We start from the raw sequence: 10,275 nt of genomic DNA, 5'->3' as shown, positions 1-10,275 counted from the left end.
GCAAGGGCCACGCCAGCCGGCTTAACTCTTCGACCAGCCCCGTGGACCGAAAGGCGCCTGCAGGTTCTGAAATAATCCCATTGTAAAGACACGGTCCGAGTGCTGTCGGGGTGCTGCGGCTCTCTGGGCGGAGCGCAGCCCGAGCCTCCCTCCCGCCGTTGGCACGACTCCTTTCGAAGAAGCCGACGGGACAGCTCCTTCCTCCTGCGGCGCCAAAGGCGTGGGGTCCCCGGGGCGCACCCGGCCCGACAGGTCCGCGCGTCCCGGAGCTCGCTGCCCGGGTGGGGGGGGGAGGGCAGCCGAGGCGGGGAGCGCGCGCTCGGCGCCGCTTCAGGTTTCCTGCGGAGCCCGCGTAGGGGGCGCGCCCTGCGAGGCGGCCTCGGCGAGCGGGGCCGGGTGCTGGGCAGGCGGGGGATGCAGTGGCAGCGGGGAGGCGCCGGAGGGAGCGGAGGCGGCCCCAGGCGCGGCGCAGCCAGCCCGGCCCCGCAGCGCGCTCGCGGCTCCGCCCTCTGCGCCCTGGCCCCAGCCGGGCCGCCGCCGGGCATTGGCAGCTCCGGGGAGAGCCTTCCGGGCTCCGGGTGGTGCGGCGGGCCGGGGGCCGCGATCCGAGGGAGGAGGTGCAGGGGGCAAGGCCTGGGGAACAGCACCTAGCCTGCGCTGTGGAGGCTGCGGGGGCGCGACTCCAGGTAAACGCTCTTTGGGGCTCCGTCGTCCGTGTGTCCTGTGTGTGGAAAAGTTTGTCCACCTGAGTTCGCATCTGAGGGGCCACTCGCTCTAGGGTCTCCGAGGGTCGCGGGGGTGGACAGCGGAGGGAACCGGGCCCTGCAGTGGGCGCAGTCGTGCGTTGGGATGGGCGCCGCCTCGCGGTCCCCCGGGGCGGCAACAAGTGCAAGGGGATGCACCACAGCATAGTCCGCTGGCTGTGGCCGCTGCGGAGCGCGGGCTGGCTGCTGAGGCATGGCCCCTGAGTGCACCCAGCCAGGAGGCGGCGGCGCGGTGCGCCACACGCCGACCGCGCTCCGCAGCCACGGGGAGTGGGCGGGTGGAAGCTGACCGTCGCCCCGAGCTGCTGGAGAATCAGTGGCACTCCCGTCTTGAGAAAGACCTTTGAAAGCCGGGATCCCCCTTTCTCATCTGTACTTCTGCTCTGGGGTTGAGGGAGATAGATAGAGGTGGGGCTGGAACCCCAAGGTGCAAAACAAGTTCGAAGTGATTTGGTGTGGCCACGTTTGCATTTGCTGGCTTACGAGGCATCTGGAGTAGGGTAGGAATCTATGGGATCCCGACGGCTTATTGGATGCATTGGTGTGCCTCTGGAGTACTTGCAGTGCACATGGTGGCACTCGGCCCTACCCAGGCTTGGGATTTTCAGAGGGTCGAGGGTCGTAATGGCAGCCAGGCAGGCGCAGGGGCCTCTCAGGTTAAGTGGGAACATCCCACTCTCTCCAGGTGCTCAGATTGCCCTGGAAACCCAGCCCTGGTTTCTGAGACGCTAGTGAGTTTTGTAAGTGGGAATTTGTCCATACAGGCGACAGCTGCCAGGGAGTGGTGACCACGTTGTGTTTGCACACCAACGCCTGCCTGGCCTTAAACCTCCCTAAACTCTAAACCGTGGAACTATGGCTGTTTCAAACGGCCCCATGCTGACTGGGCAAGAAATCTAGGGTGGAAAGTGCCAAAATTCTATAGCACTGACGCTGTGGGGTTTCACGGGGCCGTTGTGCCCCTTGTTCCCGAAGCTGTGGAGGTAAGCAGAATCCTGCCTTATTAGCTGAGTCCTGCCACAGACAGGTCAGGGCCTCCCCCCACCCCTGCTCCCGGGACCCCTGGGCCCCAGGTCAGGCAGAGGGTGGCTGCCCCGCAGCAGCCTGCTGCTGTGCATGCCCTTTTGCACACTCGTGTGGAAACACGTTGGTATTTGCCTCTTCTTGACTGATGGCCAAGGTAACCCTCTTGAAGTGAATGCTGAGAAAGCCTCTGGAATTTTGAATACAACATACTCGTAATATTTCAATGTCATGTCCTGATGTGGACTTTGCATGGGATTATAGGGCTCGCAAGTTTGACCAGCCAGGAATGTGGATAGCGCCAGGCCTGGTGTTTGGTAGTTGTGGTAACTGAGACACAGAGCGAGCTGTTGGATGTGGGGCACAGATGTGCACCCTGGCTAATGGGAGAAAGAACAGAGAATCAGTGTTTGTCCTGCCTTTGATTGTTTTTCTCCTTATCAAAACCGCGTAATCTGGCCAGCCAAGAACAGGTTATGTAACAGGTGTGCCATTAGCCTTGCCTCTGAAGTGCCGTCTGCCCTTTAAGCAGTTCAGAAACACTTAAAGGCAAAGAAAAGGGCAGTTGGTAATTGCACTTTGGTAGCATTGCATCAGGGACTCTGCCTGGCTGTCACACTTCAAAGAAACGGTCCTGTGAGAGCTGCAGAAGTGTTTGGGCTATTTTCTAATAGTGATCTTGCAAGAAACCACTTTTGTGACTGAGACTTTGGGCAGCCATTAAAGGGGAGCCGTGATACCTGACCGCCATGAGTAGGCTAAGTAAAGTAGGTATGAGAGCGAACATCCTTTTTTGCTAAGCATTTTGCACAAATTCAGTCACTGCCTCATTGGTATTTCAGCTCGGACTTTCAGTCTTGCCAGTGTTTGTGAGCGAGGGCTGACTCCCAAGAGAAAAGATGCTTGATTTAAAGGTTGGAAAACCCTTTACTACTTGGGGCCTGGCTCGGATGGCGCAGAAAGGAGTCTAAATTACTCTCAAACTCTCAGGCTGACTGTATAATTTTATTACACTTCAATTTACCGCTCAGATATGGCAGATCTGGTTTATGTAGGTTTTGTCTAATTGCATTTGTATTTATGTGGCTTTCAGTGCAGCAGAGTGGCTCTAAGATTTTTTTTCCTTGCCTCTGACCTTAAATAAGGTTTATTATGAAGAGGTGGGTTGGGCTGGGCAGCCCCTACTGAAGGTGCTAAATTCAAAACAGTGCTACATTTGAAATGCATCAAATCCAGGGAGTTTGGCCATGTGAGAGTTGTACTGTAAATATTATGCCACTCTGAAGGGCTGGAGTCCAGATCTCTGACTCAGGCAAACCTGGGCTTAGAGATAATTTTTCTTGCTTAAGAAACAGGGCAGGCTCCATATCTGAGGCCATTTTGCCCTGATTGAACGTATTTTTGTCATTTTGTACAGTTTGCATGACCCTTGGATCTTCTGATATTTTCTCGGTATCTAAAAGCAGTTCTCAAACGCTCAGGGCCACTGTCGCACTGCCCCCCTGGCCAGTCTCCATTACGTTGCCTTGTCTCAGTAGATATTTTCTTTGTTGACATTCATGGATGCTTGCTGAAGGCTGACTCTGTGCGGACTGCCGTTCTTTGCTTTATTTCTCTGAGCTGTACCTTTCGTGTCCGAGCAGGTGCTTTTTGTTTGGCAGAGCGTTGGGGATCTGTTGCCTTTTCCTAGTGGAGTTTTGCACACTCTGCATTAAGGCACTTGGCTGGTGAGATAAATCACATAACTTTTAAAATGGGATTGTGTATCTTCGTAACGGACTTCCATTTTTTCCTTGAAATTGGATCTTAGGCACTACTGTAATTTGCTTATTTATACCATTATTGCTCCTGGGTTTTCCTTCCCCGATAACCAAGATAATGAGAACTGACAATAAGAGGGAATATGAAAAAAGTCATTGAGTGTGGACATTGGTTTTAGTAATGTTGGTTTTGAACACTTAGACAAATGTATTTTAGTAATCTTCAGAGATGTTTTGGTTTAATCCTTTCCTCAATTATTAATTGGAGGTTTGATTTCTATAGAAAGTAAATGTAAAAACTGTTCTTTAGAGAGTAGAAGAAAACATATTTACAAGGGGCTGGCATTGTGGGTTAAGCCACCACATGTGATGTCTGCATCCACTCTGAGTGGCTACCCTGCTTCTGATCCAGCTTCCTGCTAATGTACCTGGGGCAACAGCAGAGGAAGGCCGAGTGCTTGGGGCTCTACAATCCATGTTGCATTTCCTGGCTCTTGGCTGCCTTGGGTATCACTGTGCACCATCCATGGAGGGTAGGCTCATGTCTGCAGTGGCACTTCAGAGGCTTCGGAAGGGATGGCAGGTGACTGCCAGTGACACTTATCTCACCCTGATTGCCAGACAGTCACCAGGCTGGCACTTATACCAGAATTCAGTTGCTGACTCTTGCCTTTGATCTAGCTCAAGTTTGGCTGTTGTTGCCATTTGGATAATAAACTAGCAGATGGAAGATCTTTCCCTCTCTTTCTCTCAAATAAATAAATACATCTTAAATAAACCATATGAATGAGGGCCAGCATGGGTGGGGATCGGTGATGTGGATATAGAAGCAGTCTTGCCAAGTAAACCAGTGTGTACATGTGTAAAACACTAAAAATGTGCTTCATGTACTTCCTTCAAGAAGACACTCAGACATTTCCATGATAAATAGGTGATTCAGAGATAAACGAGTGTTGCACACATTAATGAAATTCAACGTTCAGCTCTTGCTTAAATTTGGTACTGAACTCTGGTGAGCATGGCCTTTGCACTTCAAGATTCCCTTCTTCCAGAATTTTGTGATTCACAGACATTGTATTTTTATAAATTCTGACAAAGTGGTTTTGAGCAGGGGCCGTGGAACCAGACTGTATGGGTTACAGGGCCCCGGCATTGGTACCTCACCCTGCCTTGGATCTCCTGCTTGTAGAGTGGGGATGGGAACAGGTCCCTGCTGTGCTGGGTTTTGTTGAAGGGGCAGGTGTCACATGATGGAGAGTCCTCCTGGGGATGGCTGGCCAAGGGGAAGAAAATGGAGGTGGTTAGAGTTGCAGCAAGAAGCATTTCAGAAGTGTGGTGGCCTGGTCTGCCAGGCCTGGAGAAGCAATGAGAGGTTGGTATGGCCTCAGGAAGTGGCCTTGGCCTGTGGCATCTGACTATCACCAGTTGTGTGAGTAGGAACCTCTCTGATTACAGTTTCTCCATGCGGTGACAGCAGATATGATGAGACCTCATGTTCTTTCTGGACCTCGTGTTTTAGCCTTCTGTATGGCCATGTGGTTTGAGAGAGAGAGAGAGAGCAGGGCACCTTGTCAGTTGGGCCTTGGCTGTCTCGGGTACCACTTTGAGGAGGGCACCATCCATAGGGGGCAGTGGCTCTTCAGAGGCTTCGGAAGGGGTGGCGAGTGAGTGCCAGGAGCATTTATCTCACCCTGATTACCAGACGGTCACCAGGCTGGCATGACTCGTGGTTATCTTCATGAACCTCAGTCCAGTGTGATTTCAGATACAGTTTACATCCCATGTGGGTGGGTCACGTGGCCGCCTTGATCCTTTCCTTCTGGGGATGAGGGATGCCTCAGGGAGCTCTGCAAAGGGGAGTGGCAAGTCAGCGATTGTTGCTTGCATTCTCAATCAAATCATTGCCACAGGGTGCAGACAGCGTCAGTGGGGACTTCTTTTTTTTTTTTAATTATTATTTTTAATTCATTAATTACATTGTATTATGTGACACAGTTTCATAGGTACTTGGGTTCTCCCCACCCCTCCCCAAACCCTCCCAGCATGGTGGATTCCTCCACCTTGTTGCATAACCACAGCTCAAGTTCAGTTGAGATTCCCCCATTGCAAGCGTATACCAAACATAGAGTCCAGCATCTTATTGTCCAGTCAAGTTCAATGGCTTCTTAGGTATACCCTTTCTGGTCTGAAGACAGAGCCAGCAGAGTATCATCCAGTGGGGACTTCTAAACCTGATGAAAGTTGAGAAGTTTTCACTGCACTCTGTGGTTTAGACAGAGTAGTTCTTTCTCCTCTAAGGGCCCATTTTGTTGTCTGTGCATTATCGCCTGATTCTTTGTCCTGTTCTTGGCTCCAGCAGCCTCCTGGTTGGCTGTATGACTAGGTGGGAAGGTTTCTGACAGTAGTAGATCTTAGTGAAGGATGAGACTGGGGGTTGGTTTTGGCTTTGAGGTCCTGACCTAGGATTTCAAGCTTGGCTGCTCATTGAGTTCTGAACCGCTTAGTTAGACCTCCTTTTTAAAATTCAAGACTTTTTGTTTTTATTTGACAGATTTTTTACAGAGTGAAAGGAAAGATAGAGAAGGTCTTTCATCCACTGGTTTATTCTCTAAATGGCTGCTGTGGCTAGAGCTGAGCTGATCCGAAGCTAGGCGCTAAGAGCTTCTTCTGGGTCACACACATGGCTGCAGGGTTCCAAGGAATTGGGATGGGATGGGAAGTGGAGCAGCCAGACACGATCCATCACCTATATGGGAAGCCAGTGTCACAGGGCAGAGTGGAGGGCCTGATGTGCCACTCTGCCGGCTCCAGAAGGTTCCATTTCCATCAGCCAGCATGACTGCTGCTTAGAAACATGCATGTTCAGCTGGCTGTCTGCATGTTCTGCATTTGCAGGTTGAACAACCCCTGATTGAAACAACCAGGAAGATGATTGTGGTTGTATTAAGCATGCACAGGCTTTCCTTTTCTTGTTGTTATTCTTCAAGCAATACAACAATAGCTGTGTGCATCCTGTTTACCTTGTACAAGGTATTGTAAGCTATCTAGAGATGCTGGCAGGCTCTGGGAAGATGTGTTGGTTCTGTCAAAACCAGGCAACCTTGCAGAGGGAGACTTGAGCATCTTTGTGCTTGCTGTCTGCGAGGCTGTGGGAACCAGTGGCTGTCCGTGTGCCTGATGACTTTGACTTTTCATGGTAGGCTCCTCTCCTCCCTGAAACCCAGCTCCAGCCATTTTCTCACCAAAACTTTTGGCTATCATGGTAGCAATCAAGCTTCTGTCCCTTCTGCTGGCCTCAGGTGTATCGCTTGCCACCTGCCCCTAGGTTCCTGTGTGTGAATCTGAATGCTTCCAGCCTGACCCAGAGACAGGTTGCTTGGCAGGAAAACCGATGCAGAATATACTCATTTGGGTTGAGTGGTTATCATGCTGTGAGCTCAGTCCTTCTAGTGTAGAGTGTTGCTGCGAAGAACAGTGCTTGAGTCTCGCTGCCCCAGATGTGGGCTGCGCTGGAAGCTCCATCTGGGTGCTGAGGAAAGAAGAAGGTGCTCAGAAAGTGCATGGCTGGTCCTTCCCAGCTGTGAATGTGGGACTCTATCGAGCAGGCCATGTCCTTCTGAATGGAGACGTGAATGAAATTCTGGATTAGAATTGGGGTCTTTGGAAGAATCCTAGAAGTTTTTCCTGTGGTCTCTATCAGATGCTCGAGTACCCTGCACGGCATATCTCCAAGTGGCTGACTGGTCTGCTTTTGAATCCTTGCAGGAACAAAGCAGCTCATTACCATAAGTCTACACCAGTCTGTGTGCAAAGCTTGGGCTGCTAATGAATGTTCTTACTGAGGTTGAGTCTATTGTATCTCTGCTACCAGGAGGTCATTCTGGGACCATTTCTCCTATGTGACAACCTCTTTATGTTTTTGAAAACTAGTTGTATATACGGTCTCCTTTTAGAACCTTAGTGTTTTCATCTGTGTTAACTGGCATGATTTGGAACCCCCTTAGCATCTGAAATGCTGAACGTATCCCAGTTTTCTGTATTCTTCCTGATGCTGCTGGATGGGGTATCTCCATCTTTTCTGAGATCCTTATTCGTCTTGGGAAGGAGTGAACTCTTCAGGGTCAAGATGAGCAGCTATGAGTCAGGGAGACTCAGCCACTTCTGTCAGTCATGGACAAGTTGTCTAAACATTTAGCTTAGTTTCTATTTATCTCGCAGTGTTGTTGTAAGGATTTAGTAAGATCATCTATGTCAAGGTAGATGAATTCCTCAACAAACAATGGCTTAATAACCTCAGTGCTTGTAAATAGTGCTTTTGGTTCTTGGTGGGGGGGAGGGTGGCTGGGTGGTCATAGTCATCTCAGTATTGCAAAATTTTAAAAAAATGTTTTTTTAAATGGATGTGGCTGTTGAGATCCATGCAGTTCCCATGAGGAGAGCTTCAAATTTCTTGTTCTTGAATTGATTTTCCAATACGTGGTTTGTATTCACTCTTATCTTCAAAGTCTCTTATATTATAAATTTATCATATTTGTTGCCCCTCTTGGTTTAAAAATTTCCACAGATTTGCTAAGCATTTCTTTGATGCCTTAAGGTTTACACTTACACTTTTTATATCAGATTCTATTTGTTACCTATTTTTATTAATATAAAGACAATAGATTTTATAGTTTCAATTGGCATAGTTTCAGAAGACAGTCCCACTCTCATGCCCCGCCCCCAGGTCCAGGCAAAGAAATCTGGTGTCAGCATAAACTTCACATGGGTGTTGATTATTGCATTGTTGTTTATTCATGCCAGCATCTGATTCTTAACTTTTGCATCTTGTCATTGGGGTAAACAAGTACACTGCTTCTGTTCTTTTTATTTACCAGTTAACTCATGAATCCAGTAACCCATCACTGCATTGAAATGGGTTATTCTTCAGTGATTTGTTCTTGGGGAACCCACACTGGTTCCAAGTAGCCTCTGTTTCCTCCCCAAAGTACTCATCTAGCAGCTCTCTGATAGCCTGTTCTAGAATCTTGTCCAGGATCAACATGAAATACTGGCTGTCTCTAATTAGTAGGCGCTGCCGTTTTGAAGAATTGGAATGGTGTGTGTCTTCTTCCTTGCGGGTCCTCCTGTCATTCTACACAGTTCCTGCTGGCTGATGGTCAGAATGTTGGGTTGGATTCTTTCCTACCCTGGCATGTGCAGCAGCCTGGAGCTCTTTTAGAGCAGCTTGATGCTCCCTTGCGATACTCTTTCCCACTTAGAGATGTCTTTTCCTCTCTAATTAGCAAATCACTCTCCCTCCAGGGAAGACAAAATTTATGTAAATGTGGAGGACTTTTGCCTCTCTTTCAGCCTTCTGCACTTTGTCACCAGCTCAAAAAAGATTCCCGTCTCCCTTCTTTGATGTTTTGGCTTGAAAAATAAATTGAAAGAAAAAATCTTATTATCATTAGCTTTTGGAAAACCTCAGGCGATTTAGGCCTGTGGTCTGACAACTTTTCTTTTTTAAAAATTTTTTTATTTTATTTTATTAATTACATTGCATTATGTGGCACATTTTTATATGCACTGGGATTCCCCCCACCCCTCCCTAAACCCTCCCCCATGACTTTTCAAAGTATGGTTTATTCATTTTCATTTTTAAAAAAGACTTCTTTATTTTTGTTGGAAAGTCAGATTTACAGAGAGGAGCAGAGACAGAGAGGAAGATTGTCCACCCACTGGTTCAGTCTCCAAAGGGTTGCAATGGCCAGAGCTAAGCCTACCTGAAGCCAGGAGCCAGGGGCCAGGAGCCAGGAGCCAGGGGCCAGGAACCAGGAGCCAGGAGCCAGGAGTTTTTTCTGGGTCTCCCACATGGGTACAGGGTCCCAAGGCATTGGGCCGTCCTCAACTGCTTTCCCAAGCCACAAGCAGGGAGCTGGATGGGAAGCAGAGCAACCGGGATTAGAACTGGTGCCCATATGGGATCCCGGGGCGTTCAAGGCGAGGACTTTAGCTAATATACTACTGTTCCTGGCCCCATATTTGTTCTTTTTCTGAAGTTATTTATTAATTGAAAGACGCTGTAATGGAGGGTGGTGTGGGAGGAAGAGGAAGTCGAGAGAAATGAGAGAGATATGCATCTCACTTCTATCTGCTGGTTCACTCCTCAAATGACAGCAACGCTCCAGGCTTTGCCAGGCCAAAGTCGGGGGCAGAAACTCCATCTGGGTCTTTCCTGTGAGTGGAGGGAACCCAAGTATTTAGGACACCATGTGCTGCCTTCCAGGATTTGGTCAGAAGCAGAAGTGGAACTCAAGAAGCAGCTTACCCTGAATCATAAGATCCCTTGATTTGTTCTTGAAAAGGGAATAAGGGGAGGATAGAAGCAAAACTTAAAAAACATTATCTATGAGCCCAGCATGATGGCTCAGTGGCCAAAATCTTCCCCTTGCATCCTATATACGTGTTGGTTGATGTTCCAGTGACCCCGCTCCCATCAAGCTCCCTGATTGTGGCCTGGGAAGCAGCAGGGGATGGCCCAAAGCCTTGGGACCCTGCAACCATGTGAGAGACCTAGAGGAAGCTCCTGGCTTTGGATTGGCTCAGCTCTGGCCTTTGTGGCCACCTGAGGAGTGAATTAGTGGATCTTTCTTTAAATCTGTTTTTCCAATAAAAACAAAACAAAAAACACACAAAAAAACAAAACAACTCCCTCCCCAAACAACGTCTGTATGAGTGGAAAACTGCAC

The 10,275-nt window shown here is 49.1% G+C and overlaps 1 protein-coding gene across 1 annotated transcript in view; it reads left to right on the top strand.

Annotated features, from left to right (window-relative positions):
• Positions 1 to 510: 510 nt before the first annotated feature.
• The window catches only part of ARHGEF28 (Rho guanine nucleotide exchange factor 28), a 251,694-nt gene continuing 241,929 nt past the window's right edge, over positions 511 to 10,275 (top strand). The window contains 1 exon segment of the mRNA XM_058656335.1: positions 511 to 686. The gene's annotated coding sequence lies outside the window, so the exon portion shown is untranslated.

Source organism: Ochotona princeps, chromosome 28, assembly GCF_030435755.1.
Source record: "Ochotona princeps isolate mOchPri1 chromosome 28, mOchPri1.hap1, whole genome shotgun sequence".
NCBI lineage: Eukaryota > Metazoa > Chordata > Mammalia > Lagomorpha > Ochotonidae > Ochotona > Ochotona princeps.
Note: the sequence above shows the minus strand (reverse complement) of the source record. Positions and strands in the feature narration are given on the sequence as shown.